The following is an 8,572-nucleotide window of genomic DNA, read 5'->3' on the forward strand; positions in this document are numbered from 1 at the left end:
AATGGATTAGTTATAATCCTTGTTTATGACAAAGTTTCATTGGTCTGCAATAAGCACTTGTTTAACCACCACTGGGAGGGAAAATAAGGTAGGTACTTACTGTAATAACCTATATGTGACTTCCAGGTTTCCCCAACCATCCTATCGCCATGCCTTCCCTCGACAGAATTGAAGCTTGAATTTTGTATTCATCCTCTTCCTGTTTTTATATGTCTTTATCACATCTTTATGGATTCTTAGAAGGGATCCTTTTTTATTTTTATTTTATTTTTTATAAAAAGGTTATTCTATGATGTAATTATTTGGGACTTAGTGTTTTTACTTAGTGTAATGCTAAAATTTTTTCATATTGTTGCATGTCATTGTAGTTCATTCACTTTGTCAAATAATCTATTATCTTAATGTACATAGTTTAATTCATTTACCTGTGAATGGACGTTTCACATTTTTTCTGGGTTTTTGCTATTGTGAACAGTTTTGCTGTGAACATTCTAATATGTGTCTCTTGTTTGTACATGTGTGAGTTTCTCTTGGCATATACCTAGGAGTAAAATCCCTGCATAATAGGTTATGGGACTGTTCAATTTGTGGAAGTAAGACTGAACATTTTTTCCCACCGTCAATACATAAAAAGCCCCTGTGGGTCCACATTTTTTCCAGTTCTTGGTATTTTTAGACTTCTAATGTTTTTGGAACTTGAATAGATGTAAAATGGTGTTTCATTTTTATTGCATTTAGTTGATCTTTTTTTTTTTTTTTTTTTTTGAGACGGATTCTTGCTCTGTCGCCCAGACTAGAGTGCAGTGGCATGGTCTCGGCTCACTACAACCTCCGCCTCCTGGGTTCAAGTGATTCTCATACCTCAGCCTCCTGAGTAGCTGGAATTACAGGCGCCTGCCACTGTGCCCAGCTAATTTTTGTGTATTTTTAGTAGAGATGGGGTTTCACCATCTTGGCCAGGCTGGTCTCGAACTCCTGACCTCGTGATCCACCTGCCTCAGCCTCCCAAAGTGCTGGGATTACAGGTGTGAGCCACTGCACCCGGCCTGCTTGATCATTTTTTATAATAATGTTTCTTCTATTTTTATTGGTTTTGTGTTTTACCTTCTGTGAAATGCTTGTTCTTGCCTTTTTTTTTTTTTTTCCTGTTTTTTTTTTTCTTTCCCTTCTCCTGGATTTTTTTTTTTTTCTTTTCTTTTGGATTTTAAGACTTCTTTTTATATTCGTGATGTTTATCTTTTGTTGGATGTATGTATTCCAAAAATCTTGTTTGTAACTTGTTTTTTCACCATCTTAGGGTATATTTGATGACCAAAAGTTCTTGATTTTAATACTCAGGTTTATTTTATAGTTACACTTTTGTGTCTTTAAGAAATAATTGACTTTTGTTTCTCTCACTTTGTATGCCCATTTCTGTTAACTCTGTAGCTGACACTTATTTAAAGGCTTGAGATTGCAGTGGTAGAGTAGATGAAAGGGAAGAAGATAGTTTAAGAAAATGAAAGAACAGGAAGCATTTTCAAATATACTGATATGTATTACTACAAATTGCTCATTCCCAATCCCTGAATAGAAAATAAGCCTCTGTTAAAAGTTAGATTCACATTTGTTTTTTTTAATACAAGTATCTGAATAAGGTTCACTGGTCTGCTGCCATGACTTTGCCCTAAACTCTCAGCAGCCTAGATGTTTCTTGAATGATTTACCCTTTCTCTGAACCTTGTTTACACACACACACACACACACACACACACACATATATATATATATTTCTTTTTGGTATGGTGACCATTGGTGAGAAAAATGAGTATGACCTGTGTGATTTATCTAGACAAACTTATTATTTATTTTGAAAATTATTTTTATTGCTGAGCTTGAAAATATTTTGTTCTGCTTATCAACATTGTATGGTAAATACCCATATCTCCTGTCACTTCCATATATGCACTCTGTTCTCTAGCCGATTTGAAATCTGGAAACCTCTCTCACCAGCACACATGTGCACACATATATGTACACATACACCCCATACTCTTTTAGAGCCATCCTCTTTACATGTTGTTTCTGCTGTTGGGAAAGTGTACATGGTGAACTTCTTGTGGTTTACTAATAAGAGTATGATTGTTGCCATCACAAAAATAACATAATGTATAGTACTTTATCAAATGCTTTTACATTTTTTCATTTAATTCTTAGCACAGATCAATGGGATTAGCTGGGCAGGTTATCGTCCCTCTTTAGGGTGTGTTGTTAATACCGAAGCTTGAAGACATAAAGTCAAGTGCTTTCCTGGTATTTGTAGATGCCTAGTAAGTATTTGTTGGTTAGATGGATGAATAAATGGCTAGTTATGCTCACCCTAATGTTCTTTTGATTACACCATAGCATCATATTTAACTGCGCCCCAGCTGAGGTCTTGATATGTAGTAGAAACTAGAATGTTTATTGACTAAGACTTCTAAGTATTATGGGTAACTAGTTCTAGGCTAGCCTTCTTGCCATAACCAACTATGAAACTCAACAGAATATATGTGGGGACATTTTCAGGCTTTGGGCAACAGGCATCACAGGATTGTAATCTTGACATTGATGAGGAGAGCTCAGTGATTACTCCTGTTCTCTGCCTGAGGACAATTTGCTGAACTGGAATGCAAGCAGAGCGTGGTCACCTAACCATGCCAAGGAGGCAGAAGTTACAGTTTGGTACACTTGAGACAGCTAACGTCTTCGGGGAAGGGAACCAGACAAGAAGAAGCTGTACAAGAGAGGTTCCCAAATGTTTGTGTGTGAGCCTCTTGTGAATTCTTGGCAGAGTTTTGGGCTATCCATGATTGGGAAAGACTGTGGAGGGTTTATCAGGTGGCTGCCACAGGGTTGGCAGTGGAACAAATACTAGAAGTATGTGGCTAGGGGATGTTATAACTTTGTCCCAGCCACAATTGAGAGACCTCCCAGGCATCTGGATGAAATGCTAGGGAGACCGTGTGGTAAAGCTGGGATAAGCAATACTATTAAATCATAGCCATACTTATTAATGTATATATTGTTTATGGATGCTTTTATACTACAATGGCAAGGGTCAGTAGTTGCCAAAGAGACTGTGTGGCCCACAGAACTACAATATTTACTATTTTGCCCCTTAAGAAAAAGTTTGCTGACTCCTGCCCTAGAGTAAGTCCTACTCTAGGACTCTCCTGATGACTAACTGTGCACTAGCTAAGGTCTGTAAGCAAATCCTGACAAAATCTGCAGGGAAGGCAGAACTTGGCGGCTGAGTTCTGCCAGGTTACAGGACTTGGGAAACATCTTGGGCTTTCCATAGATCTGTCCTAACAAAAGTATTACTGGAGTTAAAATTAGAATGTTTTGGAACAGTATTACCTTCTTTTGTGCTTTTTGCAACCTTCATAGTAGTGACAGTGACTTTAGCCAGCACCCTCTAATACTTTGAATATCTTGTTTACTCCCCTAGATAATTCTGTGTTGGAATATGTCTCATTCCACTTAAAAAAAAATCTTACAATCTTCTTTGATGGAGAACTTTATTACATCTTCTACTCAATATCAACATTTAGTTTACGTTGAGTACTTATTTTGCTAGTACTGGAAGGCTAAAACCAAAGCTAAAGTAGCTTCTTGCTAAAGAGGAGCAAAGTTTGTTTTGTTTCTACATATCTTAACATATTCACATGATTTTAAAAATATTTTGAAATTAGAAATTGTTTAAAGCTTATAGACACTAGAATATGATAAACAACTGTGTATTCACCACAAATATATCTCTCATATTCTAATGTTTTACCAAACTTGTTTCAGATTTTTTACCCTAAGAAATAGTAGCTCAGATATGTATTATGTGTATATCCCTCCCTGATGTGTTCTTTTTTTGAACTTTTTATTATACTTTAAGTTCTGGGATACATGTGCAGAAGTTGCAGGTTTGTTACATAGGTATGCATGTGGCCATGGTGGTTTGCTGCACCCATCAACCCGTCATCTACATTAGGTATTTCTCCTAATGCTGTGCCTCCCCTAGCCCCCCACCCCGCTTCCCTGATGTATTCTAATCCTTCTTTATTGGGTAAAATAAGGTAACCACTCTCCTGAATTTTTTGTCATTACTTTGGATGTTTTTTATACTAAAAATGTATGTCTGTATCTCTCTCCATAAATGATATGTAACATTATCTTACTTTTTTGGAGCTTATGTATTCAGGGCATCACTTTGTTCATGCTATTCTGCAACTAGCTTTTTCCTCCAACATTGTTTTTGACTTTAGATATGATGAAATGGATCACTGTCATTCATAAACCATGCAGTGTATATCTTTATTCTCTTGTTGAAAGACATTTAGATTGCCAGTATTTTGTGATTATGCGCAAAATCAGTGCTACAGTAAATGTTGTTGTTGTCTGTCTTACTGGTTTTCTGTGTTGAAGTTACTCTAGGTGCTGTAACCAGAAGCAGTGTCTTTGCTTATAGGGTATCCACATCTTTGACGTTATCAATTATTATTAAATTGCTCCTCGAGCTGTTTTTTTTTATTCTTTTACAGTTTCACCTGCTTTGGTTTTCAGCAATTAGACATAATGGACTTTCCAAAGCAGGCATGCTGTGCCTAAAGAAAATATGACATGAAAATCTCATTTTACCACAGAGACATGGAAAGTTGGTTGTTTAGATTCTTGATAAATTTGTTCATGTTTTAAAAAATCTTCTTTGCCGGGCACGGTGGCTCACGCCTGTAATCCCAACACTTTGGGAGGCCAAGACAGGCAGATCACCTGAGGTCAGGAGTTCGCGACCAGCCTGACCAACATGGTGAAACCCTGTCTCTACTAAAAATACAAAATTAGCTGAGTGTGGTGGCGGGCACCTGTAATCCCAGCTACTCAGGAGGCTGAGGCAGGAGAATTGCTTGAACATGGGAGGCGGAGGTCGTAGTGAGCCGAGATTGCGCTATGGCTCTCCAGCTTGGGCAACCAGAGTGAAACCCATCTCAAAAAAAAAAAAAAAAAAAAGAAAGAAAGAAAGAAAAAATCTTATTGTGGAAATGTTCAAACATACACAAGTAGCAAGAACCCCCTGTCATTTATTTTCAATACCTATCAACATATGGCCAATTGTATTTTACTTCCTTGCCCCTGCAACTGGATAATTTTTTAAAAATCCCAGATTTCCACATACGTTCATCTGTAAGTAGTTTGGTATGTATCTCTAAAAGGTATGACTCTCTCATCCCAAAATGAAACTCACATAATACCATTATCACACTCCAGAATTAATTCCCAAATGTCAAATATTCAGTGTCCAAATTTCCCCAGTTGTCTGTTTTTTAGCTTTACGGTATTTAAAGTATGATTACATTGCAAAAACATATACTTCTAAGGAATAGTTTTAATTGATCTCTTAGGAATGTACTTGCAGATTTCTCATGTATCATAGAATCATATTTAAGTAAACTTAAAAAAGTAGAAAGTAATCTAGGTATAGTTCACCCCTTTTCCTTTATAAACGATGGAATTGAGGCTCAGAATTGAGGTTTGTTCATAATTGGTGAGCACATTAGGAGTTGAGCTGGAACTATAATACAGATCTTTTGACTCTGATTTATTGCTTTTACACCAATTACATTGGATGGCCTATCTTAGATTCTTCTTTTGTCCGTTACCTCAGAATTATTTTTCCAGTGGCTTTTCATAAATATCAGTAGTACTAATCTTGTGATTTATGTCAGGTTTTAAAAGGAGTTTGTGAAAGGGTTGAATTATAATATCAACACTTGAGCCAAAGATATTGAATTGTTCTGAAAAGCTACTTGTCTTTTCTGACCTAGATACACAGTTTCCAACTGTGGCAGAGAATGCCAGAAAGAGAAGAATGCGTATTAGTAGGAGCCTGGAAATTAAGTTACTGTATTACTGAAGGATCTAATATACTTATTAATTTTTAGCACTTTTAAGTAGTATAAGAGAATTTTCCTGTATGGACACAATATTGGTGAATCTATGTTTTTTTTTTTTTTTTTTTTGGTAACTTGAAACCTATTTATTTTGCCAAGCTGAAAATAAAATGACTTCTACTTGTTTCAAAATTGGTAATTTGTTAACATTACTGCTTGCTTATGACTGGATTGCAGGTTCTAAGTTCCTTTTGCAAACTTGCCTCATTAAGAGAAATAATTGTGTCCATTCTGTCTCCAGATTACGGGTTTTGTTTTGTTTCGTTTTGTTTTGCCATGCTTTGTGGTACAGAACGGCAACAGAAGGTCTTTTGAGAATCAAAGACACTGTTTTAAGCTTGTTTACCAAGGTATTGGTTTACCCTTCAGTGTTAAGTGTGCTTCAGCAGACAGAGGAGTACAGAGAATATTTGAATTCTTTTTGTTTTTGAGACAGAGTTTTGCTCTTGTTGCCCAGCTAGAGTGCAGTGGTGGGATCTCGGCTCTCTGCAAACTCCACCTCCCAGGTTCAAACAATTCTTCTGCCTCAGCCTCTCGAGTAGCTGCGATTACAGGTGCCTGCCACCACACCCGGCTAATTTTTGTATTTTTAGTAGAGACGGGGTTTCGCCATGTTGGCCAGGCTGGTCTTGAACTCCGGACCTCAGGTGATCCACCTGCCTCGGCCTCCCAAAATGCCGGGATTACAGGCGTGTGAGCTACCGTGCCCGGCCAAATATTTGAATTCTTAACTGTTTCTTGGCACATTACCCGTTTTTCCTTTTGGTCAGATTGTCACAAAATCTGTAAATTCTAAAAATAGTCTATTACTCCCTTTTAGTTAGAAAAAAATAAATAGCTACAGAGTCATGTACTGTTCTGGTGCTGTTTCATGTTTGATCGTGGTTTAAAGGAATAGATGCCAACTTGAGCTTTTTAAAGATCACTGTGTGAAATCAAATATCTACCTGCTCTTTGATTTGTTTGTGGAGACAGTGATGTGAATTGGAAAAGATGATGGGGACCCCAATTCTAGGGTTAGTTCTGCAAGTACTTCGCTGTGTGATCATAGACAAATCATTTAACATCTTTGTATATTTGTGCTTTCCCATTTTAAAAGATTATAAAACAAATTTGTTCTTTACTACTTTTCAGGATCATGTGAGCATTGAATGTGATCCTGTATGAGAAAATATTTGAGAAATTCATTTGTGTTTCTCCTTTATGCCAGACATTGTTCTAGGTGTGCAATACAGAGTAAACAAAGGCACCATCTGCCAGTGGTAAATCCTATGCAGAAAAATAAAACAGATGTGCTTCGGGAGGGGCTGCTGTGAGAGAGGTTGCTTTTTTTTTTTTTTTTTTTTTGAGACAGAGTCTTGCTCTGTTGCCCAGGCTGGAGTGCAGTGGCCCGATCTTGGCTCACTGCAACCTCCGCCTCACAGGTTCAAGCAGTTCTCCTGCCTCAGACTCCCGAATAGCTGAGACTACAGGCACCTGTCACCATGCCTGGATAATTTTTCTAATTTTAGTAGAGATGGGGCTTCACCATATTGGTCAGGCTGGTCATGAACTTTTGACATCAGGTGATGCACCTGCCTTTGCCTCCCAAAGTGCTGGGATTACAGGTGTGAGCCGCTGCGCCTGGCCAAGGTAGCTATTTTACATAGGGTGGTCAGAGATAGTCTCATAAGATGACATTTGAGCAGACACCTGAAGAAGTGAGAGAAGGGGTGATGTAGATATTGGGGGCAAACTAGCAAGTGGAAAGGCTCTGAGGTGGGAGCCTCAGCAAGGATACTAGTGTGAATAGAGCACAGTGAGTGAGGAATAGTGCTAGAGGTTGAGGCCAAGAAGTTAATGGGAATCAGATTATTAGGGCCTTATAGCCTTAATTATTATGAAGTATTTCCTCAGAGACAGGAAACTATTAGAAGGTTTTGAACAGAGGAATGCCGTTACCTAATTTAGATTCTTTTTTTTTCTTTTTTAGGGATGGGATCTTGCTGTGTTGCCCAGGCTGGCATGCAATGGAGTGATCATAGCTCACGGCAGCCTCAAACTCCCAGGCTCAAGTGATCCTCCTGCCTCAGCCTCCCAAGTAGCTAGGACTAAAGGCACATGCCACCGTGCCTGGCTAAATTTTTTGTAGAGAGAGAGAGGGTCTTGTTACATTGCCCAGGCTGTCTTGAACTGCTGGCCTCAAGCAGTCCTCCCATCTTAGCCTCCCAAAGTGTTAGGATTATGGGTGTGAGTCACTGTGCCTGGATGCTAATATAGATTAGCAGGAATACTCTGGATGCTTTTGCTGAGAATAAACTCTGGGGAAGGGTTTATTTTCAGGTGGGGAAGTAAGATGACTAGTTGGAAGGCAATGTATAATCCAAGTGAGAGATCGTCATTGCTCTGACGAGGTTGGTTATAGTGGATGTGGTTAAAAGTCGTCAGATTTTATTTTTATTTTTTAGATTTTTAAATTGTAATTTTCAGTGTTTAAGGGTATATAGTAGGTGTATTTATTTATGGAGTAGATGTGATGTTCTGATAGGCATACAATGGATAATAATCACATTAGGGTAAATGGGGCATCTATCACTTTAAGTATTTTTCATTTCTTTATGTATCAGACA

Source organism: Theropithecus gelada, chromosome 15, assembly GCF_003255815.1.
Source record: "Theropithecus gelada isolate Dixy chromosome 15, Tgel_1.0, whole genome shotgun sequence".
In the NCBI taxonomy this organism is placed as follows: domain Eukaryota; kingdom Metazoa; phylum Chordata; class Mammalia; order Primates; family Cercopithecidae; genus Theropithecus; species Theropithecus gelada.